The sequence below is a fragment of the Ambystoma mexicanum genome, chromosome 11 (genome assembly GCF_040938575.1).
Source record: "Ambystoma mexicanum isolate Mex_15411 chromosome 11, UKY_AmexF1_1, whole genome shotgun sequence".
Classification (NCBI taxonomy): Eukaryota; Metazoa; Chordata; class Amphibia; order Caudata; family Ambystomatidae; genus Ambystoma; species Ambystoma mexicanum.
In genome coordinates, this window is record NC_090934.1 from 501,894,032 (window position 1) to 501,920,072 (window position 26,041).

Sequence of the window (26,041 nt, forward strand, 5' to 3'; positions counted from 1 at the left end):
TCTCCCTATGTTTTTTAGTTGTAATGGAGCCAGGCCTCCTTGCCATGCTGAGGTGGCTGCACCTATTCTGAAGGAATGGGTGCCAAAGTCCTTGGGTCCCACCCTGCGGTGCTGATTGCTTTCATCAGTACCCCTTTAAATTGGTAGCAGCTTAGTGCTGAAGCATCCCTGTGGATCAGGAACCTCCCCCCAACTTTGGGCCTTTGTGCGTAATAGAGGTTGGTGATGCATACTGGGCAGTTTGTTGCATCGTCGATACAACAAATGTTGATGGTTCTTTTGGCCCCAGTTTTTGACTGTTGGATTTCTATGTTGACGCTGTCTTGTATGACCCTGACCTCCATGACACCTAAACCGTTTGTGGCCTTGGTGCTGGAGGCGATACGCTCTCCCATATGAAAAAAGCCCCAAAATAGGCCAGAAAAAATGCTGTTTTGATTAATATGATCTCATAAGGGTGCCAGCATATGCTTTCTAACTAGTCTGTTATTTTTACCATTTTGTTGAAATCAAGGGGGTGGCGGGTGTCTACCTGGGGCCCTTCTGCTCTGGCCCATCCTTTCATGGCGTAGGAAATGAGGGCGCTCTGTGTGGGGTCTGAGTCACCCCGTAATTTTGAGAAATATGAGATTGTCACTAGGTGCCTTTTAGCCCAGTCTCTTTTAAAGCCCTGCCCGTGTGCCCATCTTAAGAATGTTTCTATGTCTTTAATCGTTATTAACTCAACATGTTTTAAACCTGTGGCTCTAAATACTGTTTGCAAACACTTACTGTACTGAGCTGCTGTAGTGCTTGCCAGGGCTTTCTCTGCCATCTCCATTAAGAAACCTGTGCCAGGGTTCTTATTTTCTATTGGCAGGGGGTTGTTGGCACCCGTCTTAAAGGTGCCTGTATCACATTGAACATCCCGACCTAGGCTCTCTGGCACTGGCGTTGATGTTGGTATTTTGTTTGCACCCGTTTTTGAGGTGCCTGTTTTTTTAACACCCCGGCCATTGTTCTTTGGCGCCGGCGTTGATGCCAACATTTTTGAGGCCCCCATTTTTGAGGTACCTGCTTTTTGTTGAGCACCCTGGCCTTTGCTCTTTGGCGTCGGCGTTGATGCCCTTATTTTGTTGGCACCCGTTTTTGAGGTGCCTGATTCTTGATGGGCAACCCGGCCATTGCTCTTTGGCGCCAGCGTTGATGCCATTATTTTGTTGGCACCCGTTTTTGAGGTGCTTGGTTCTTTTTGAGCACCCCGGCCATTGCTCTTTGGCACTGGCGTTGATGCCGTTATTTTGGAGTTCCCATTATTGCCCAGCATTCTGCTGGTGTTGGCGTCATCTGTTCCTGGGCATGCAGCGCTAGCTCCCGGAATCTTGGCCACTGATAGCGAGATAAAGCATCTGCAATATTATTGTCTGCTCCTGCAATGTGCTTTGCTTTAACCACAATGTTTTCTTGTAGTGTGACCGTTGTAATGGCTCGTAGGACTTTCAACAATAAAGGGCATTTAGTGGAGTTCTGTTTATGGAGCCTACCATGCCATGTTGTCGCACCAGAGCAAGAGTCCCGAGTATGCTAGCTGCCTGCCCCATATCTGTAAAGTATACCAGATGGGAAATATTTCTAGGAGGGTGATGTTTTTTGTCCACCCTGCAGCTTGCCATGTTATGGGCCAGTGTCCTGCCACCCATTATGCTTCTAGTATAGCTCCAAAACCCCTGCTCCCGGCTGCATCGGTGAAAAGGACCCTTTTTGTCGAAGTGTTCAGTGGCGTACGCCAAAGTGTTGTCCCGTTAAAATCTTTAAGGACATTTCCCCAAATTTCCAGATCTTATTTAACCTATGCACCTAGTCAGATGTGTAGGTGGGGTTTGGTGTAAGATTTGATTTTTAGTTCCAGACTTCTTCAGAATACCCTCTCCTGAGGGATAATTCGGGCTGCAAAGTTACGGCTTGCCGCTAGTGACTGGATTTCTTTCACTGTGCCTTTGTCTTTTGTTGTCAAGCTTTCTATTTTTTCCATGAGTTCTGCTATTTTTGTTTCTGGAATTTTGCATCAGCCTTTCGCGGAGTCTAATTCAATGCCTAGAAAAATTATTTTGGTGGCTGGTTTGGTCGTTTTTTCAGCTGCTAGGGGGATGCCCCATTTCACGGCCATTTCTTCTAACGTCGCCAAGGCTCTGCTGCATTTTTCAGAGTTTGCCAGCCCCATTACCAAGCAATCATCGAGGTAGTGTACTACCCTGGACCCTGGTCTATGTTTTTGAAAAGCCCATTGAAAAAAGGAACTGAATTGTTCAAATAGGGCGCAAGATACTGCGCATCCCATGGGGAGGCACCTGTCTACGTAGAATGTATTATTGAAAATGAAACCTAACCATTGCTGTCAGTCCGGGTGGACCGGCAGCAATCTGAAAGCGGATTTGATGTCCAGTTTGGCCATCAGGGCGTTCGTGCCGCATTCCTGTATGAGTCTTACCGCTTCTTGAAAGTGTGTATATGATACCGCTGATTCCGTGTGCGGAATGCCGTCATTTAGTGATCGGCCTTTGGGATCGGATAGATGATGAATTAGCCTAATTTTCCCAGGTTCTTTTTGGGGACCAGACCTAGCGGTGATATTATGTAATCTTTGAGGGGCATGCGGTCCCAAGGTCCCTCAATTCAGCCTAGTAGTAATGCCTTCTCAATTTTGTTTTCAACCAAAATGGGTTGTCTCTGGCTGACTTTAGGTTGTTTGGGACATTCATGGACCCGCTGCCCTTGAAGGGGATGACAAAACCCTGGGTCAAACCTTGCCGGATTGTTTCACTGGTTTCTCTGTCTGGGTAATTCGTGAGAGCCTCTCTAGAATTGTCTGGATTGATGGGTGAGCAGCTCGGGGCTAGACAAAGTGTTGGCGAGCTGCATCTGATGTTATTCTTTAGTATTTTTGGCTGGCAGTTTGGTGCAGTTAATCGCTGCGTGGTCACCGTTGAAGTTTGTGCACGTGTGTTTGTACCAGCATTCTTTTCCCCATGTGCACTGGTTTTTCCCAATGTTTTTACAAGGGGTGTTGGCTTTCTGAGAATGGTTTTTGTTCTGCCTGTGGGTATTAGATTTAGCCCCTCATGGCTGGTTCTTCCGAAAGGGCTGCTCCCCTTTTTTGTGGTTTTCATTGTCGGAGGGTCTGGGGCCCTATGAGTTTTTGTTATTTTTGTGAGATAACTGTGCAGTCTCTGCTTCTGAAGGAGGCTCTGCATTTAAAATGTATAAGTCATTCTGTACCTCATCCCATTCTATTGATGGCCTCTCCGACTCTCCGACATGCTTCTCCTGAATCTAATGTCATATGCTAGCCAGGTTTTCCCTTTTTGAGCCACTTTAACTTCCCTGATTTTGTCCACGTATGCCCATATTTTTCTGCCATCGTGGGGGAATTGTTCTTCATAGATAGTTGCCAAAATGGCGAAAGCCTGTAGCCAGTTGTCCCAATTCTGTTCTACCTGGGCGTTTCTGGCTATGGCTTTCTCTTCTATCTTTTTGGGATCCCTAAAAGCATCTTTCCCTTTGCGTTGGGCTTCTATCAGCGAAACAATCTTGATGAACTCTTTCACCCATATGACTTCTTTGATTGTTTGGTCAATGTTCCATGCTAAACACCTTTTGTATCTGTTCAATATTTCTGCTTGAAAAGATTTAAGTTTTTGATCTAATTGGAAACTACTAATCATTACTGTGTCCTGTCGGTTGTTGTTGCTTGCTCCTGCCAGTCCTGGGGTATTTGTATTGGGGACTGACCATGCTTTTAAAGCACCCGTTGTGTCAGGAGCTGTCGTTGTTGGCATAGTTACAACTGTGATGTCTAATGTTGGTGTGGTTGGCACCTGTGCTATTGGTGTTTCTGGCAATAGTGGTGCTGTAGCTGTAGTTGGTGGGGGGGTGGTAACTGTGATGTCTGGTACTAGTGGTGAGATGGGGTCTGCCTGCCTGGGCTCGGCTGTGGGAGGTGTTTGTTTGCCCCTAATTTCTAGCAATAATTGCTGCATCTCACTCATGTTCTCGTACAATTTAGACAGTTTTTTGTTACCTTTCCCCATGCCGTCTGCTGACTTTTCTTTGCCGGTGTCGTCTTGTCCTCATGCCTGGTTGGTATGGGGACCCCTTCCTTTGGTAAGCCGTACATATTTTCTCAGACCCAGGGCCAGCCGTCGTGCTCTGCTGCTTCCATGGCTGCAAGCAAGTGGCGTGATTTCGGTTTCTGTGCCGGTGCTGGAGGTTCCCGTTATTTTTGCTTGGGGCCCATGTCTTTTAGGTCTGCAGAGCTGAAAAAGACACAGATGTCTGTGTCTGTGCGCTTTGTTTGTTTTACCTCCGTGCTCGTTCGTGCAGGCCTTGGATCCTGCTTCTACCACGTTCTCCCCGTGGTGTCTTCTGTTTCAGCGTGGTTTCTCGCAGCTCGCCTGTAGTTGAGAGTTTCTGAACAGGACAATGTTCAAAGGAGGGGAGAAAAGACGCTGCATAAGCAGTGAACTTTTAAAGATTGCTAAAGAAGCAATGTGTGGAAGACGTTGAGTGAATAGCGAACCTCCTGTCAGTTTGGGTCCCCGTTCAGGGTCCACAAACAGATTGTGTTTTCTTAGAGCATTCTGCTCTTATTTAGAAGACCCAGGGAAGCCCTGGGTCTTTGATGTGTATAATAGTGGGGGCTGTGCGCCAGCCCCCGGCCGGATAGCCAAATTGTCTGGCCCCTGACGAGGGAGCAGGTCTTTGAACCTGGGCCCTGCGTGCCTGTTGGTTTTCCGTAGGTGCTTAGCACCTTATTGTTTGGAGGAAGGGCAAGGCGCATGTTTGCACCTCACCCTTCCTCGGCATTGTGTGACAGAGACTGCGTGATTCTGCGCTTGTGGAGGAGAGGAGCAGGCGTGGGGATGTGAGCTGCCCCTCTCCTAGCCTGCCGAATGGTAACATCATTTACTCTGGCTCGACTTGGGCGGCCCTGCGTCATTGCCCAGACCAATTTGCTTCTTGTTTCTCAGTGTAAGGATGGCTGTGCATGACGTCTCTCCAATGACAGAATTGCATGTGTACGAGAATCGCATTGCGTGTTTCCTTTCTGTGTGGCCTGATTGTGTGCCTGGCTAAATCCTTTTAGGACAGTCATCTCATGAGCCCCTTTTATGTTTGCTAAAGTATCATTCTGCATACGCATCCAGCTCTGCATGTAATCGCCAGTCCCTTTTTCTGCACGTTTTTATTTTAAGTCCACATCTCCCGATGCCTGAGTAACCCATCCACAGTATACAATTATCACCCAGGCTCGTTGCACACCCTCCAGAAATGCCAACTAGCTTCCTCACTGCTTCACTCAGCTCTGACTCACACTCTGGGGTGTTGGGTCTCAAAGAAGCTCCACGCTCTCCCGGAGGTCCGTGGGGGAGGCATGCGTGCTTGGCACTGCCGTTACTGTGCGTGACACTTTACCGGATTGGGATCTGTTTTCAGTTCATCTTGAAACTCAATGAGATGTAAAATTACTGCCGCTCCTTTGTGACGGAGCCGCCTGAAGCTTGTTTAGTTTGTCATAATTCATACGAAAGAAAGCCTGGAAGGCCATGTCATTATCTCGATGTTCCTTCTTTCGGGCAGAATTGGGAGAGAGATGTTAACTCAATGCGGTGCTGTTCTTTGACCTCATTTTCATGTCACTGCTGAATGGAGAAATCTGACGCATATATTCTTTCTGTGTGAATGGGACAGACTGACACTGTGTCCGGATGGTCTTGCCTTTTCTGTCTGATTTGTCTAGGAACATAGCGTGCAGGGATCATGACATCACTGCATCCATGCTGGTAATCTGTTCAGGGCCATGGTTGCAAAGGTGGCTGATATTGCAAACGGTCTTCCTCCCCCATGCCGGTTTATGCCTGGCGGCTGTGCAAAACAAACAGGCACAATCTGTGCAATTGAGGCACATATCAGAATGTGTGGGCACTTCGGTATGATCTAGAAGGGGCGCACCGAAACCTACATTTCGAGGGTGGGGAGGCTAGCCCTTCAAATGTTGGGAGAGGCGCTAACCTCATAGATGGTGGGGGAGGGGCAAACTTATTTGTGTGGGGGACATCGAACTTCTTTACACATTCTAACGACACGATTCAAGTGCAGCTTTAATGTTACAAGCAGTTAACCCTCTCCTTTAAGTCTGAAAGGACCCACTTAATAACTGCTGTTCGAATGTGCAATCTCCTGTCAGCCCTACCCTTCCAATTACTCCCTTGGCATGCAGGTACGAACCATGCATCTTGATTTCAAATGCCTACAAATGTATGCATATGAATGCAAGTGCTAACTGTGAAATACTTTACTTTAATAATTGCAAGGCCTTTGTTAACATCGTAGGACAGGCACATTTAGCATCCGTTTCCTGTTCTGTCCGGCCACGGCTCTGAAGGTCAGCCAGGTCGAGTCAACATAGCACAACATTTAGGCGCCGGGGGCTAAAGCCCGATCAGCCAAATGCTGTTGTGCCACCACAGCACGACATTTTAGCGCCACCAGTTTGGCATGACCCGATTTTGCGCAAAGTTTTGTGCGGCCAGTTTGGCCCAATTCTAGTTCTTTTAACAATACAATATGAATACAGTAAAAAAAAATAAAGATACAATTAAGGCAGTCTCAAACACAGGCCTATAGTACTGCATGGCTGTAAAATTAACCGCGAGGGCATACAGGTCTTATTGATTCTTGTATGCACCAGTAACATACATTAAGCGTCATAAGCGCAACTTCTTCTTCATGATCTATTTTAATATAAGTAACTGGTGACGTTGAATGTAATAACCTTTCGATAGCCTTGAGGTTAGTGTTAAGTTCTCGTGTCCCTGTAGGCCAGAGTTCGAGACACCATTAATTCATTATTTTTTAAAAAAATAAAAATAGTGCACTGCCGAGCTGAAACATGGCCGCGCCAAACCGGCCTGCGCCGAACTAGCTGCGCCAAAATGGGGTGTACCATTGGGCCGCCGTGCTCTGACACTGCGTGTGGACGGTGTGTCAATATATGTTGGGAGCCAGTGAATATGTGATTTTTCAAAATGTAGGGATGTGATAAAAGTCAAAGGAAAACTCTTTAGGCTGGATTGTAAAACCACCCATAGTCATACATGTTTTCACAATGATACTTATTACAAATTCGATAACACCACTGTTAGAATTTCATTTGTAGAGGTTATTTGTCCATTTAATGGAATTGCTTTTCTAATTGAATTCACATGAATTGGATATGTTCAAAGCATGTTTCACGCACAGACCTCTGTTACATTGAGACCTGCTGAGTAGCACTACTCGGATTGCTACTTCTGATACAAGAATAGGTTTTGTCTTGGGTCTTTCAGGAGCCTTAGACTTCTTTGAAGCACTTAAAAGCATTGAAACCAGCAACAGAGCAGTCAAGTGTTTTGGTGTTTGCAATTATTATTCTATTTTACATTTACAGGCATATATTTCTGTGAGCCCCAAGAAGAACCGGCCCAGTAGAAAGAACACACAGATTAAATGACCAGTCATCACGTGGCTATTACCACATGAGTGATAGCCTCTGCTAGCTAATTAAATACTTTAAACATGTTATATTGGCATCTGAGGTATTGAGCGTGCAGCTTAGGGTGAATGCCATGGAGGCCTTTCTTCTCTAAACCATCAAGCATGGCATCAACAATAATATCAAAACAGACCTTATGCCCCCATCACCCAGTGCCAGAAACAATATCCTACATGGTGTAAACCCTACAGATCAGTTTAAGATTGGGCTAAAAAAAAAAGATATCGCTATGACTCGAAAGTATAATACACACATATGTGGTAAGCAAGGGCATTTTTAAAAAGGAATGTGTTGCTTGATAACTACGGTTTCTATCAACATGAGAACAATATTCTGTATTAGGACCGAGCCCACATTTACCAACCATGCCTTTGCAAAGAGAGCAACAATATTCATTTAAAAATGGTATTTAGAACAAATGTAAGGAACATCCAATTGCGTAAAATCCATACGCCCATTGCTGTTTAAGAAACATGTGATGCATTTTTGCAAATTACATCAAGCTGTACACATTCGGCACACACCTATCCCACTTAAAATCTATCTTCATGCAGCCTTTAATTCTTTATTCCTCTTCTCTTGTGCCATTTCCTCCCCCACATAACACAAGTGAGAGATGAGAGGGATGGCAAGAGAGAAAGATATGTTAAGCAAAGGAGGCCAAGAAAGAGAAATAAAGAGGATATACAGAGAGCAAAAGAAGAGCACATATTTGAAGCAAATACCTTTGGGTAATATAGCTCAGTGGCAACGCGCTCATCTTGGAAGCAAGACGACGCAGAGCAACACAGATTCGAATCCAGGGTCCCTGCTTAGAAACCTCTTGGTATTAAGAGTGTTAAAACACAATTATACAGAGATTGCAAAGGTTGAGAGGGTCAGAAAGGAGATAGATAGAGACGTTAACAGAGAATGTGACTATGATAGAGAGTAGGATTGTGATGACCAGTGGCAATGACAAGTACAAATACAGTGATAAAGTCTAGGGCGGTCTTGAGGAGAAGAAGTATTATGAAGTGGTCTGGGGTCTGGGTTCTGAGGTCTGGGGCCTGGGACGTGGAATGCAACAGCATGAGGGCCATGAATGTGATAAAGTCTGAGACGCAAATGAAGACGAACTATAGGACCATGATGGCTAGGAATGCTACTGTGGCAAGTATTAGGAGGCAGATTTTCCAGTACTAAAAGCGGAAGAAGGTCTATGATGATTAATGTGACTAGGACTGTGATGAGTAGCACTTTGAGAAAGACTGATGCTGTGCTAATGAGATATAGAAATCTGAATGTGGGGCTACCTGGACCTGGCTGTGATGAGGAACAAGATGAAGAGTATGACTGTGAGGTGAACCTGGCCTTCAGCAAGGACTAAAGAAAGAGGAAGAGGAGGGCCAGGTCATTGTTGAAGACTAACAATGTGACAAGGTCTAAGATAGGAAACAGGACAGTGAGGAGTATTTTGACTAAGACTGTGATGAGGATTATGACTGAGTGACTATGACAAGATGGCATATCACTCTTATGACTAGGACTGGACAGTAAAAGCAGCTATGAATGCGACTGTGATGAGGATGTGATGACATGATGAGGACTATGGTGAGGACTATAACTAGATTGTGACAGAGAATGGGACTGTAATGAGGACTTTGATTATGACTGTGACAAATACTAGGAATGGCTCACTGTGACTAAGACTGTGATGAGGAGCAGGACTACAATTGTGGAGTGTGCTCTTCATTCACGTGTGCGATGCATTCCACAAAGAGACCAACATGCCCTGTGAGGGTATGCCAGCCCCCCAGACCATCATCAGACAGCGTTCCTTTGTATGATGCAGTCCACCAGTCCATGAACCCCTAAGTAAGTTGCAATGATAGTGACATCAAAATGACTGGGATTTACTGGGATTTTGTGGCAGCTGGGAAACTCTGCACATGCCCATATTTATTTCTGTAGTGAGTTCATCGCAATGTGGTCATCACGGGGCTTCATCAATATGTACACAGGTGCTTGCACAGACAGTCACTGGCACATGAAGAACGTTACATTGCAGACCCCTTAATAGTACTTAGGACACGCTAAACACAAGTAGTGGGACATCCCAAGAACTATGTTTACTGATGGAAAACACTCCCGCTCTCTTCGACCAACCCTCAGAACTGACAAATCTAGCATGAACAACCCACAACTGATGGACTTTGAACTTATGCTGCAGTCTATGCAACCCCAAAGGGGAACAGTAAATAGTGGTGTGTTACCTGCTGTACAACTTAATCATATGCATTCACATATTCTCCTGGGGGCAGTACTCTACCAAGTGGTGCTGCATCACATTCTGGGCTTAAACATGACATTTGCTATTGTGAGGATGTTCCATCATGCAGGGAGACGGTTCTTAAAGTGTTGCCAAAAATGAGAGGTTAAAGAGGTTTTGCAACTGGACAACACAGACCCCACACCAGATAGGGATGATGCAACGCATGTTATTTTGATTCTGGTCAAGAAGGGAGAGGAGGAATGCTTATTGGACTGGGACACCAAATCATAATGTGATATTTTAAGGCAAAACTAATAGGGAGAACGTATAAAGAAAGTTCAGCGAAGAGTCAACTTCAACTCTAGCCTAGGGTCCGGAGTTCCGGGTTCAGCCACTACACTAGATGACAACATTCTGAGGTGTCCACACCCAAGAAAGTATCCTTCATTTCACTCACAGTCTAAGAGGGTAATATTAAGTGCTTGAGCACACTTTTTTGTCTTGTTCTTTGTCTTGGACTTGTCAGTCGATCCTGACATTGTGTAGAGTTATAACCATTAAACCCCTATTGGGGCAAAGATTGTATAATGTACTTCTTACCTTAGGGGGTTCTTGGATGTTTTACCCTCTTGCCCCAGAAGTTACTTCGTGTGATGTATACCTCCATATCTAAGTGTTTGTCAGAATATTGTGACTATGACCCATTTGGCCAAGACTTTCTCCATCATTGTAAATATGCTAAGTTCTGGTGGTTTTGCTTCTGCCACTAGTTGCTGGGGTAGAGTACACAGCAGGCTATTAAATGAGGTTATCTCTTTAAACTCAGTTAAAAGTATCATTAGCCAGCACAGCACATGTTCTCAAACTCAAATGATGAATGGTTGTGAGCAAATTCATATTTACGATATGATTTGATAGGTTATTTATAACGCATTTAATACCCAGCGGTTTCTAAGAATGTACCGGGTATCGAACCTGTGTTGCTCTGTGTCGTCTAGTTTCCAAGGCGAGCATGTTGCCCCTGAGCTATCCTTCCGAGATCCCATTCAGGTTTCATATACATCTATTCAGCAGATATCAAAACCAGTGTGTGGCCTTATTGGTCTGCAGAACTATCCATTGATCATTCAAGCCCCGTTGGCCAGAAGCACAGCACAGTCTGTCAGCAGGGCATGCCAGCCTTTTTGGCACTAAATTAAATGGAAATGGCAGCTCTACACCTCAGGAATTTCACGCTAATCAAGTTTCTGAATGACACTGAAATCACTCCATATTTAGATCAATGTTTTTGTTTTACTTCTGGTAGATATACTAGGACCCTTTTTATATTAGCCATCAATGCTTCAAATGTGCTGACAATCGAGTAAAGCCATGGGTGCATATGTTCCCATGTTTTCCCCATAACCTTGGATGAAAATATAAGTTTTAAGTTTTGGGGTTGCAAAATATTCATCTAAACATGGAATACGAACTGCTTTCTTTAAGAAGGGAAGCAGCAGTGTTAATGAATATTGTTTATCATTCATTTGAAAGACGATGTGGTATCAAAGAATACAATACGTAAACAGCTTTACATTAAATGTCGATGAGGATACTGATTCTTTTACATCACAGTGACCTCTAAAACCGTGTAATTCCATCTAAACAAAGCATTGACATAAATGAGTCCTTCTTTGAGACACACGGAAAACCATGACTACTCAAGTTTGTTCTTTCCCCAGACCCCCAAGATAGCGTGATCTATGAAAAGCGATAAATGGATTTATAAACCTCTGGAAATATGATTTCTTACGACATCAATTCCTTAAATGTAGACACTATTTAGTGGGAAATATATATTACAAGGGTATTGGCATAATTGACCTTAAAACATTTGACCTAAAACATATATGGGTGGGTAAGGGTATAGATTAGGTAGAGGGTACATGGGAGGGTTCAGGGGGTCTCCCCCCGCATTTTAGATTGAAAAAAAAGGTCAAATAAATTTGATCAAATGTGATTAGGTCAAATGTCTTAGGTCAAAAAGACCCAAACTGTGGTCAGTCCTGCATCTAAAATTGCTTATTTTGTCGCAGGCCCACTGATTAATAATCATTCAAAACAGCATCCTGTCACTCCTGTCCACAGGTGTGCCAACCTTGAGGAGCGATTCTTAATCAAGAGCTGTCTATGGACTACCTTGGATAAGATGTCTATTTTTCAAGCCCTCCCTTTAAAATTGCATTCATTAGGAGCTTCTTCAAGATTGGCAATGCTGCAGGTTTTTCTCTGTCAAGATGCCTAGTCTGATAGTCAACCACCTTAAATATTGGTTGGGGTCTGGTTTCCAGCTTGCAGTGCTTCAGAAGAACTCCTGTCACTCTGGCCATCAGATCAAATATGGAGTCGCTAAATTCTCTTGAATAGGTGATATCTTTGTGGCAAGGAAACTTTGTGGCCCGTACGCGATGGAGTATGTGAAGATCTTACATTGAATAGCATTTTTTAGACACGTATTTGCACGACAGCCCTTACAATGACTGACAAGCTGCAATATACATGATTTAAATTGAGAACATTTTGTGTCGAGAAGAGACACTTAAGGCATTGTGGGCAGCCCTTGTGGTGTGTGTCTATTTGTAATGTTTGACTTGTACCATTAACTGAGGTGTTGCTTAATCACCAAGTCCTCTAAGTCCCTGAGAACAGGTAAGTGAATACCTCACTGTGATTCTGTCACTTCGAAGCACTTACATTCTTGATTGAAAGTGCACTGTAGTGTTACAAGTTCAAATAAACTCACTAGGAAATGATTCGCGACTGAACCTGGACTGTCTTAATGAGCCTTAGGCTCCAGTCTTTTCACAGATTTGCTGGAGCCTAAGACAGTCTAAGTTGATCAGGGGAAGATAATGACAACTGATATTGCTTGAACCCATTACAAAGGTGTGCTAAAGATGTATTTACAAACAAAACTCAATTATCTTCCTTTCATAAGCATTTACAGCTTTGCAACTTTCATGTCATTTGAATACCCATACATTCACCAAAGCATATTGAGGGATAGGTTTCTGAGAATAAATGGTTACATATGGTTTAAGATTTAAAAGTACATTGAGACCCTATGGATTTATGACATTGCATCTGGGGGCTATGCTGCAATCTCAGCCAGGCCACCCTCTTCTTTAAATGTCCACCCTTGCTAGCAATTGGTCTTGTAAACCCCCTTTTTGACACTATATTAATATTTGCATATGTTGGGTCATAAGGGTTCTTAGCAGGGACGACTTTTGCGCCAACACAAGCATCCCTGGGTCTGACAGACCGGCGCCAAACGTGTCCGCTTTTGCACGCTTGTTATGCCCCGGATCGTTTAGTGATTGTGGTGAATTGCATGACAAATGGAGACATGTTCCAGTTTCTCAATGAACATTTTTCAGCATTCAGTGTAACCATAAATGTAAATATATTATTTCTAGATGCATATACACACACCCAGGACATCGTGCCCTCTCTAGGGCAGGCTATATTAACCAATGGGTAGTCAGCTGTCCAAAAGAACCCATATGTTCGTAAACTGATAAATCCAGCTCAATTTCCTTGCTAACTGCGGAAATCCTTTTAATGCTGAAGCTAAGGTTCCTCTAATGAGATTCTCAGTCAAATGAAATTGCGAGTAATTCCGTCTTTTGAACATAGTCATTACATCCCATCCTCTTCAATGCTGCCCTTAACATCTCAAAATGACTCAGAATAGAGATTTCTGGAGAAACTGAAGTACTGCCTGTCACTGTGTCTAGATAGCATTTTTCCGATTATCGTTCAGGGGGCAGGGTTCTGCTAGGGGCTGTCATCCCTAAATACATAGAAGATAAACAAACCCCAAACAGGTGATTACCCAGACCAAATAGTTGAACAAGTTGTTGAATTTGATTTGCATAAAGTATCGACGAACTGTATTGCTAGGAATGACTACAGACCCGCTTCTCATACTCAGTGGCTTGGTCACTCTAATGCAGAGATTGCTTGGTCCCCCCAAGTGCAGAGATTTCGAAAGAAATATAAATCTGGAGAGTGGAAATAAAATCCAAAACTGCTGCATGCAATGTGGCATAATCACACAGGTCAAGCCCTTTAATAGGGATCACATTCATACCCTACCCTCGCACAGGTGGGAGAATTCAGATAAAGGCCTACTTCCCTACTCTCTACACTAAAAGAGAATTGAGACACAGAGCACCACAAAGAGTCATTTTATTAATACATTGGGCCTCATTATAAGTTTGCCGTTCTGGAAACAGTGATGGCGGGAAGCCTACCGGCATCGTTGTTTACGGACCACAAAACTGCAAGTCTGCCTGCAGGAGCCACTATACCCAACAGGTCTGACCCTGCCGGGCGCAGCGGCCACGGTAGGCAGACTTGTCACGGGAGCACCAGCATTCGTCTAAACGGTGCCGGTGCTCCCGTGCCCCCATTCCCATAGTCTTGTAGGACTCTATGGGAATGGGGATTAGCGAAATTGCCGGCGCCTGACTTCCCGGCCGCCGGACTTGGAGTAGCCCGGTGGCACCGGGAAGTCAGGGGCCGGTAATTCATTTTGAGTCTGGCCGCAACCCTGCCGGTAGCACCGTCAGGGTTACCGCTGGACTCGGGATGAGGCCCATTGTTTTGCAATGCATAATGTACTCAGTGAGCTGTTTTCAGCATTCTCTCATTTTAGTATTTTTATTGTTTTCTTTTGTTGATACTTTTTTTAGTACGATGTACGCATTTTGAATGTTTGCTGTTGCCTCCACCCCTTTCCACAAGATGTTTTCTTTCCATTCTTTTTTTTTCTGTTGATTCAGCATGATTGCACTATTCCATCTTTGACATCTTTCTCATGTTCTCCCACTTTCATTTCCTCCTTCCGTGGCCACAAGACAAATAAATGAAGATTATGGTGCTGGGTGGCACGTGGGTTGGAGAGGTATAGAGGGGGCGTATGCTTGAGAAGTATCGGGCTGTCTGTGGGTGAGAAAGGAGCCGCATTGGAACAACAGCACCCACAGTGAGGTGGAGCCAGTAGGACCTTCCAAATGCAGGCTGTCACTGTCCATTGGAAGGAGCTGATCGGGTAGCCCTCCCACACCTGACACTATTTAAAATGACATGTTTTTTTTTTTATTTTTTTTTTAACAGTGCCCTAACTTACAACAATACAAGGTTACAACAGAAGGCTTGAGGAACATAATTAGTGTGGAGAAAAAAGGGACCAGCGTAGTTCACTCAAACAGTCACAATATGGTACAGAGCGCATTCCTGTTTGGCAATGTAGTATATATAAGACAAAACATAGCATAGCAACGATTAATCTTTAAAACACATCAATAAAGAGTAGATAACCTTTGGAGAACCCGAAGGAGCAAAAGTATTCAAGTATTGCTAAGAACCCAAGGCTGTGGGTTTTCCCAGAGATGACAGAATCCCAAAGGGAACACGAGATGGTGCTTTGGGTGGGTTTTGATGTGGTATCTATGGAACCATCAGTTGACTGCTCTCCTCAGCTGGGAATGCTAAGATTGCAGAGGACTTTGATTTCAATATTTTGTTGGCGCCCGCTATAATTACAGGCCAGGTCCGCACTGCTGCGTTTTTCAATATTGTTGTCAAATAAATGCTCTTGTATTGCTTTTTGCAAGAACTAAAACCCCATTTACATAAACATGTCAACCCCTTCATATGTTTCGTTACATGAAATACTGAAAGGGATTGATTCATGGAAGTTTTTGCACGGCGCAAAGTGATTTTACACTGGCGCACAGTGACTTTACACTACAAAAATACACTTTGCACTGCTCCATTGATCCGGGTGTTTTACACTTTGCACTGCTCCATGCATCAGGGTGTCTGTTGGCAGTGCAAAGTTACTTTGCACCAGTGAAAAGTCACTTTGCACTGTGCAAAAAATGATTCCATGAATCAGGCCCTTAATATTTTATTTACAAAGAAATATCTAATAAATTGAACCCGGCATTGCCTTAAATGCCCCATTTCTAAAATGATGGCGAAGGCAAGGTGGTCCTTTACCAGCAGTGTTAAACGCCAATAAACCAAGTTGTTCTGTTGCATATGTTTTCAGAAATGGTATGTGAATAATTATTTTTCATTTTTTCTTCAGCCTAATTAGTACATATATATTATCAGGGGCTAGATTACAGAAGCTTTTGTGTAAACCACTTCACCTTGTCCCCTCTTAAAAGGGGTGATTCGTTTTGAGGAATGTGCTTTTTGTAAGTAAACTAAGAAAACCTGATATAATACAGCCCGGGGATACCCTGAGCTGCAACTTACTTGAAGGGCTCTTTGGCACAAGTGCCATGCAAGAGACAGGAGCAGGAGAGGACAGTAAGTGAGGAGAGAACAGAGCACCATTTTGAGAGTTAGGTCTGCACCACTTTGCACCACTTGTGAGTAAACAACCACATTCCTGGTTGATCTCGCCATTCTCAGTGGGCATCTCATGTCTAGGAGGGGTGCCACAAACACCGCAGCTGCCCGGAATTTTGTGTTCTCCACATGGCATCCGAATGCCTGAGGTGTGCTGTGCAATGCTTCAGTGCAGCAGCAGGGGCCTTTTATTCAAGGTGGCACCCCATTGGGTGAGGGATGCTGCACAGAGCTTCACTGGCACAGATGGGGGCTTTTCTTCATAGGGGCTTCCCTTATGCCTGAGGGGAGACATGCAATGCTTCCATAGTTGCCAACACGACCCATTTCAATCTGTAGGTGCTTATCCAGTCCTGTTTATTTTTCTTTGCATTCTGGGACTTGTGCTTCAGTTTTCCCATTATAAAACACAGACTTCAAGTCCTAGAATGCAAATAAAAAAACAGGACTGGACAAGCACCTAAAGATTGGAATGGGCCATGTTGGCAACTATGTGCTTTGCTGCTGCATCAAGCTGTATGGGCCAGAGCTGGAGAGGGAGCACCACATGGACAATGCCTGAAGGACTCACATTCTTGCACTAGCAGGCCTCCTCTCATTCCAAGGGGTTGCTCCCTCACACGGCTAGCGATAACGACTTCGGTGGCTCCTTGTCACCTCCAACAGAAGTCCTGGGCCTATCTATCATTCTCAGCCCAGGCCGGAATTTACTCCCAGGTCACCCTGTTGTTGCCTCCTAAGCCCAGCCGCTCCTAAGATATGAGGCCCACGCCTAAGTAGCTCCTGCGTGTCCCCCTGCTGCTGCTCCAGATGTGAGCTGCTCTGGAAAGCGGACATACACTGCTCAGGTCAAGATTCTACTGTGTGCCCCCTTCTGCGGCTGCGTCTCTGGGCCACCAAGCACACGTGGCCCAGGCTTTTAAGACCTTAAAGGAGAGTGTGGCCAAGCTGCCTGCTACACGTAAGGACTGCTTTGTAGATATCATTATATAAATTACATTTTATAGACTACGATATATATATTTTTCAAATGTGTTTTTATTAGCATTTTCAGCATATACGACTACGCTATTTTTAAAGACTATAAATACATTTGTTCAATGCAGTTGCTTATTTAGCCATAGTTTTGAAAGTTGGGATGTTAAGGGTTTAATCAATGCTTAAGTAGTTTACACCCTTTTCATGAAACCAGAAACACATTTTAAAGAACAGTTGTTGTACTGCAGTAGCTTGCTACCCATCGGAGCTAGGGGCAAAGCTGAAGACTGCATCTGAAACACCACAACACTGAAGAAACCAAGAAACCGTGCACCAGCGCTCTTGTTGTCAGTGAATCCTTGTGTTGTCTCTTGTTTTTGTAAAGTGAAACAGTGTCATAACCTAGTGCTTTACTTTCTCTAGGGGACTGGGGCACTTCCCTTGCTACCTGTCTTTCCTTTGCCGGACCTTCCTACCCCTTCTCATCGCGGCACAACCGAGGGAGAGCAACAAGTTTCAGGGAAAGCAGGGGCAACTCAAGACAGGTAAGAAATGGGTGAGGGGTGCTGAACAGATGAGTGTTTGTATATAAATATATATATTTCTGAGGTTTGTGGACCTTCTTATATCACATGCTATGCTATACAGGGTTGAATCCCTGTGGCAAGTACCAGACTGTAGCAGCAGGGAGTTCTGGTATCTGTAGTGTAGAGTCAGCCAGAATCCAACTCTCCCTCATTTTCTATTTCCTCAGTGTGGAGGGGGGTTACCAACAGTGTTGCACTCCAAAGTCAGGCATGTGCAGCCCAGGTGCTGCCTCTCTGGAGCACTAGTCTGGTATGATTACACTACAGATACCAGCATTTCCTGCTGTTACAGATGGGATTCAGAGTTGCACCCATGCCACCCTTATTTTTGCTTACACATGTAACTAGAGTATGAGGCTCCATACGGGCTTCACCCGGGCTACACATGCCTGACTTTGGAGTGACATGCTGTTGTTAACATACCCACCCTCCCCACTAAGGGCTGACATTGAACATTTGGGGAAGAGATGGATCACAGCTGGCTCCACAGTACAGATACCAGAATTCTCTGCTGCTACGACCTGGTACCTACCAGAGGGATTGAACCATGTACACCGGAATCCAATCAGCCTCCCTTATGATTTCTGAGGCATTAAAGCATGCTAGGAGGAGAATATCTCTGGACTGTTGAGCCGATTGCAGCTGGGACCCACAGTTGCGACCCTGCCAACCCTCTTTTTGCATATATAATACATTATTCACCGGACTTGTAGTTCTGATCCTCATATCTGCTTAGATTCACATGCTATGCATAGGCCAACATCTAGTGGTAGTCACAGAGTATTGCATGACTTGTTTTCGAAACTGGGCGTGTTTGTAATACGATCTCTAGTGTGACATCTACTGTACACATGGTCCTTCACACATCAAGGTCCCTTAGATTGTTTTTTCTGCCATCATAGATGTTTGAATGTTGCAGAGATTCCTGGCTATATGCCTTTTATTATTACAAAGATTAATATTATATTTGCCGTTTCATCCCTTATTCGCCTCTCTGCAACCTTCGGCAACACATGACGAATGGCTCATGTTACCTGCATTGAAGAGATATCCTTGTATGATGAACATTGACTTCAGCCTACACAAGCCTTCACTGGGCTTCGGCCTATCACAGTAGGGAGAATGGGGGAGGGCGTCTACTCTTTGTCTTTAGAGAATGCCTATTTCCCTCACATAACTTCTCATGTATCATTGTGCTGCTTTCCCTTCCATTATGGAAAATACTCCTTTTAAATTTTGCCCTGCTTAAGGTCCAAAGTATCTCTGTAAAGGCATGCACCATGTGTGCAACCACTGTCATCCATGGGATCATGCTGAAAGCATTGCAAATCTTGCAACCTTTTCAAGCCCAAAATTCTAGAGGTTTGCAGCACAAAACGTTGGGCTGCACACACCATGCAGGCCGAGGCCTTCATCGACGTGGCAGCTGAATTCGACGGAGGCAGCTACAGCACGCATAGTGATGCAGAGGATATAAGGGCTCTACAGATCCCAAGGTGCTGTCCCTCGACTCCGATAATCAGGCCGGAAGCCCTGCTATGGAGAAGACACCCAGATGCAAAAACACACAGTTGTGTTTATGCCACACTGTTGGTAACTCCCCTCTCCTCCCCATTGATGGCTGACATTGAACATTGTGGGAGGGTTTGCACCATCCTGGCTGGCTCTACACTGCAGATACCAGAATTCCCTGCTGCAGCAACCTGGTACTTACCAGAGAGATTCAACCCTGTACACCTGAAAACAATCAGCCTAACTGATGATTGCTGAGGCATGAAAGCACGCTAGAAGGAGAAGGTCTTTAGACTGTTGAGCAGATTGCAGCTGGGACCCTACCTACACACCATCCTTCTGTTATTTTTGTACAGGTGCAAGCACCGTTTTGAACTGTATTAGCACTAGGGCAAAGTTTGCCGTATGGCAAAAACATATTTTGCTCATCTGGAATGGTATGATAACTCAGGCAGATGTTGCCCTTATGCAAAAAGTAATTGAAAGCATGTTTTTATTTTCTCCCATTATACAATTTTTACCCAGTTGTGCCCAAAGGTCTTTTCCCATAGCTGTCTATGAATCTCCATAAATAAATCTCAGTACCCATTTGATGACTGCCATAGCTTGCTGCCCTGCCTGACATTCATGTACACTCTGTTCTCCTGCCTGCCTGATGTATCCAGTCTGGTTTGCAGCTTACAAATTGGCTAAAAAGAAATCATGTGTAATTCCTATGCTGCTGATTTTAACCTGGTGCTTCTTCCCACCTGGGGTGACAATAGCAAAACAAAAGAGTTGATGGCTGGAAGGTTTAGAATAAATCTTGACCTCTGGCATTGCTCTGGGCAACCCTCCAGACCATCGTTCTTCGCCTGCCAAGCCATTACAAAAGGGGAAAAACCATATGCAAATCATGAAAACATGAAAACCTTCCAGCCATCACCTTTTCGTTTTGCTTCTTCCCACCTGCCATGTGGCAACCACTTCCTCTTCAGACAGAGCATTATTCTGCCTGCTTCCTGAAATCTCATTTTTCTTTTCAGTCTTAAATCCTTAATCTCATCCAAAGTATGCTCAGCACATCTTCCTCTGATGAAACTTCTCTGATTAAAACAAAGGATGTAATTTTTCCACTTTGTGATGTGGCTCTCCAGGGTTGATGTGAAATGATGTCTGGATTGATTATGTAGCCTTGTTCCAACCGCTTGACTTGATGCATCTTCTGTAGCGTCGTCCTCGTGCCGCAATGTCTTTTTCAATGTTCCTTTCTGCTCAACTCGCTTTGTACCCAGAGGTGCTTGCTCTTGTTACTTACTTAACAACATAGATTCAGAGTTGTTGTCTCTGCTTTTGAGGCGTACAACAGGTAATTTGTCAAGACTTCTAAGTCTTATTTATCCCACTTCTTGCACAGTGATTTTCCATATTGTAGTTGTGTAAATTGATCTTCTGCAGAAGTTTCTCTATCACTCCTCACCTAAGAGAGAATGAAGGGTCTGATTTACACAAGTGTTTTATAATGGTGTAATCCCATTGAAAAAGGCTTTGTAAATCAGGTACAACGTGTTTAACTTCCAAACATCTCTTGCTTGTATTGCTTGTAAGGCCCACACCAACAATAAAAACACCCATTGTATTACATAGGAGTCGGGCTGTTTTAGTGTGATGTGAGAAGATGAAAGTCATTAGTGTTTTTCAGAAGGAGACAGTAGACAAACCATGAATGGCTTGCACTCCACGGATGGGAAATTAACATAATCATCATTTTCTTTAACACAAGTATCAAAAAGGTTGCCTGCAAGGGAAGTAATCAATCGCAAATCAACACGATTCACACAGTCAACCATTGCACATGGCAACAACTGCCCACAAACCCAACAGACTAAGCAACACACCCGCATCCCCACTCCAGTTGCTAATTAGGAACTCACAGAACTGATTCCACCTCATTGACTTTGCTCTCTGCCTTCCAGTTGAAACACTCTATATTTCTCTCGGCCAATAGATCATTAGTACCCTGAGACGAGGAGGTTCCCAGTCTGGATGCTTAGAATGCTGGCTGTATTGTAAGGTACAAGCCGGTGTTCCGAGCACCATAGTTAGCTAGCACAATCTTCCCTTCCCCACTCCTCTGTCTCCTCACCTCAGGACCTGTGTAGTTTCATACACCAGTGCTAATGTTTTATTTATTTTCTTGATGACGTCAACATTGAAAACGGACTTCCAGCACACCAGAACTTGCGGCACCGGTCCTTGCTGTAAAGGTAAGTATCTTTTTTTATTTAAAAAGAATAAACATAACACCATTAGCACAAGTGTAGAGAACTGCACGGGTGCACGTTGCGATATTAACCTTGGTGGTGGGCCACCGCCTGCGTTAAGGGACACTAACTTTGCTTGGTTCCTTAACTTATGTGTTTGGCTGTTACCTACAGAGTTGGCCCGCCTTCGAGGCAAACTTTGCCCCAATATCTACCTAGCATCAAATCCCCACTCAATTCTTTGATACTCCCGGCTTGCATTAACATCACATGATTTGCATGTTCCTTTCCTTTTCTTCCGTTAACAACCCTCCTTCCTTTGTTGCAGGCCACTCACAGAAAATATGAGCTGTTCAAGAACAGTTTACATTACATTGCATTCCATAAACTTGACTTCTTTATGTGCTTGTGGAATGCAACCTTGAAATCTTTCTTTCAAATGTATGACCTAAGCTTTGTTACAGTGTGTTACTTGTCTGTCTCAGCCCATACATACCCTCAGAAGGAAACAAAGAACCTATAGTCTACATGTATTAATGGGTTTTATCAGCTGGGTGGTCCATGTCTTTGCTCTGCAACCTCATATATCTGATGGCAGGCTTTAGGTTTCTAATGATGATCACCTGATTGCATGTGGCATTTCATTCATTAGATGACTTAAGTGGGAGCAGCACCTATATCATAACAGATACCTGGTCCAGAGTAGATAGCTTCTGTTTGTGAGATGGAATAAGCTGTCCAGTGCTAAGGTCACTGTTCTGTGTGGAGCAGGCCAAAGGCACCACCCAGTGATGACAAGGCCAATGAAACTAAATTGTGCTCCACTAAATGCAGGGGGTATGTTGTGTGGCATTAGGCTGCATCCATTTGACTGTGGAGCCTCTAATACCTCCATAGTCTGCTGGGCCACCCTTGACACTGTAGATCCTAAGCCACCTGCCATCATTCACTCCCTTCCTAGACTAGAAACTGTAGAAGTCAGCTTTTCCATATGCCCGGTGATTATTTTTTTCACTGCTATTTAACTCCAAAGCCGGACATTCCATGAAAGCCAAATTGGTGCCGGCCGTTTCACCTCTATGCCTTTGGCGCTGTACCAATTCAGACATGCCCTGTTGGCTGTGGCCAGCAGGTGGCAGGGAGCTATTAGCACCCTTGTTGTGGGAGCCAGCCAATCAGCTGGCAGGGAACGCGGGCTGAAACAGCTAATCTAAGCCAGAATTCCAAGCCACCTGATGGCCGGTTCCCCCTCCCGCCATCTTCCCCCACTGACTCCGTAATTATTTTGTCCCCCACGACCCAATTCCCACTTACCTGATTGCTTCAGAGGTGTGTCGCTCCACTGCAACTCCTGTAGCTTCTGTCCTTGCAACGTTTGGCCACCATGGAAAGGGACGATGGGTTCTGTACAGAGCCCTGCCTTCCTATTCCATGGTGGCCATATTTGTATAGTATTTTCTTTCTGTGAACAGGACGCCACGAGGAGGCCCGTTCAATGAAAGAAAATACTTTCTTGTTAGTTAATAGTGTTAAGCAGCCATGCAAAGGTCTAGAACAGGTGTTAACATCCCAGTGCCCTCGTTAAACTCAAGCCCGGGCTGTTAACACCCGTTCAAGCCCCTGGATGGGTGCTTAATCCTTAATTAGTGCAGGGATAGCACTTCAAACAGTAATATCCCGGCGTAGAGACTCCTCTGCACAAATAAATGATGGCCTGCTTAAATATACTGTCATCCTCAGCACAAACAAATGTAATGCTTTGGATGGGAGTATATTTAAGGCAAACACCACATGCTCTTAACGGTTCCATGTACTCACTCCCATGTATGCAGAAAGATAACTGATTGAATTCAGTGCTAACCCCAGACATTTGTCCACACCGCCATTCTAAAAGGAAGAAAATATAAATGTATATTTTATAATATTATAAATATAAAAATGGTATGTCTAAAAATTAAATCAAATCTGAATAGGTCAATGAAGATTGAAACACATCAGTTCTTTTAAGAAAATACATGATTGATATGTAGTAATGTATGTTAGTCAATAATTCTAATGCAAAACCTAAATATAATAATATTGAAAAAAATGCACAATGCACTCTCTATATTATCCTATTGATTCGGAGTATTACAACATAATAATAATAATAATAATAATAATAATAATAATAATAATAATAATAATAATAATAATATTGTCACTTATCTTTCCTTTGCCTTTTGGCACATAGGGAAATTACATGGAGTAAATCATTTCGGGAAGCTTTTGCACGGTTCTGGCATGAGAGCGATTTTTTGACCCTGCTAGGGATAAGCACTGGCTAGACCTGGCCCACTTTTAGCCTCTGTAAGATCGGAGGACACAATGAAACTCTCTCAAAACACACCCAAGTAGGTCAACATTAAACCTATTTTATTCTTAAACTATTCGACATACATTTTAGATTTTTATTTGGGTCTACACAAAGGTTAAGCTCTTGCTTAGTACTGTCAGCCCGTATTTCTCCAGAAAAAAAACAACGTGTTGAAAGTCTATACAGCTTTAGAAAGCAACTTTGCTTGCTCCCTTCCCCCTACTCCCGATCTGCACGAGGCGATTGCTACTAAATGGAAAGAGACGAAGGCTGGGTTTTTGATGGACTCTGTCACACCTATAATTTGGCCTGTAAACTACCTGGATGGTAGACGCACACGCACACTACATCTTTCTCATTACTGACTCCATGGCAGGACGCCTTCCAATTTATATGCTGCCTGGAGTTGGAACCGATTTTCATCACAATCGAATGACTTGTAGGCCTGATGAATTTCGAGAAACCGGCCAGCCTCTCATAAATGTCAGCCTCGCCTAGTTTACAGTTTAATGACTGGGCCGCTGAGGAAAGCGTACAGCCCAGAAGGCGTTGCAGTAAGCAGAAGGCGCGGCTCTCCATGGTGTTAAATGGCGGCTCCCTGTGCCATGGCTAAGGAGAGAGGTCGTCTTTTAACTGTGTCCCGTTAACACATGGGAGTTCGACTCGTATTGGGGTTCAGCAATGTTTCATTGAGAAATGTAGAGCTAAGGGGCCGCCACTCTGAGGTTACTACCATTAATAGCAATGTCAGAGTTTCATACGTCTGGTCCGACAGAACAGGGAGTAGAGCACTCGCTTTGCAGAGCCTCCTCTACAACCTCCTCACGCAGGTTCGAGTCCTGGCAAGGCCATACTCAGCCTTTCATCCTCCTGAGGTCAGAAAATGAGCATCACACACCTTGGGAAATAATAAGCAGTGCTCAGATACCTGAGGGTTCGTAGTGCTATATGAATGCTAAATTATTATTATTATAATGCGCTTCATGCACACATTAAAGCAGTAGTGCACCAACCATGGGAGCCACAAGGGGAAACGTGCCCCCACGCTGCTATCCACAATGCCAAAATACTGGACGTTTTAGAGTTGTTTGGGACATTTTCCTCTGCTGCTGCCTCCTCTGGCTGGTTGAGGTGTACCTGAGGCGCATCCCGCTGCTTCCATCCGAGGCACCATAATGTTCACGCTTGTCTTGGTTCCTAGTAGCACCCTACTAAAGGACAGCACTTTCATGAATGGCTGCAGCCACCTACCTCTCAAAACATTCAGGGCCAATGCTGAAGGGACTTGCTCACCTTTAGAGCTGCCATTACCTGGCCAACATGCAAATCATAACTAGCGCCCGACGATTACTCTTGTAAAACATTTATTTTATTGACAGCAGCACCCCTCTTATGTGCTTTACCGTGAGGTAAATGGTGCTGCAATTTTACATTTCCAAATGAAAGACTACAGATAGCTCCACTTATCTACCAAATCTGTTTTCAAGACAATTAAAGTGAGCAGCATAATAATGCTGTGACCAATCAACTTCGGGGGACCAGTGGTACAGGGATGAACCGGTTTCTGAGCCATTAATCAACCCCACACATCTGATCTGGTAAACCAGAAGGGATCCAAACAGATTGGAATACAAGTGAAGCATAAGACCTCCTGTCCAATTTTCAGTAACGACAGGCTTATCTCCACAATGTCGTGGATCGTTGGTTAGTTGCAATACAGCGAAAATACAATTATTACCCATTGATACCAGGGACTGTCCAATCAAGGTTGTATACAAATATCTACTTTATTATTACTACAACAGACAGTTCTAGCACACTACAAAATACAACCCACCCTGTAAAGGAACACAGAGGATAGACAGTTTCAGGGATGCACTCTGGATGCTGACAAGAGGGTAGTTGGTAAAGTAATCAATCTTACAGTTCAAGGTTATTTGATTGCAGCACCAGGAGGGCAAAGGGTTGTTACTGTCTGTAGGGGCCTTCGGAGAAGGACCAGAGCGGCAGAACCAAAATGTACCTGGTGCCGAAGAAGTTCTTGGTGCTCGACAGCTTTGAGTTGGTTCCAGGGCACTTTGCAGACCTTGAGACAAACTTAGTGGTGGGAGACAACTGCGGATACCAGGC

The 26,041-nt window shown here is 44.3% G+C and overlaps 1 protein-coding gene across 7 annotated transcripts in view; it reads left to right on the forward strand.

Annotated features, from left to right (window-relative positions):
* The window catches only part of LRRC4C (leucine rich repeat containing 4C), a 463,498-nt gene that overhangs the window by 162,810 nt on the left and 274,647 nt on the right, over positions 1 to 26,041 (forward strand). For 6 of the 7 annotated variants that reach the window (XM_069623338.1, XM_069623337.1, XM_069623342.1 and 3 more), the window contains one exon: positions 17,637 to 17,758. The exons of the other annotated variant lie outside the window; for it this stretch is intronic. The gene's annotated coding sequence lies outside the window, so the exon portion shown is untranslated. The remainder of the gene's footprint in view (positions 1 to 17,636; positions 17,759 to 26,041) is intronic. 7 annotated transcript variants of the gene reach the window in all.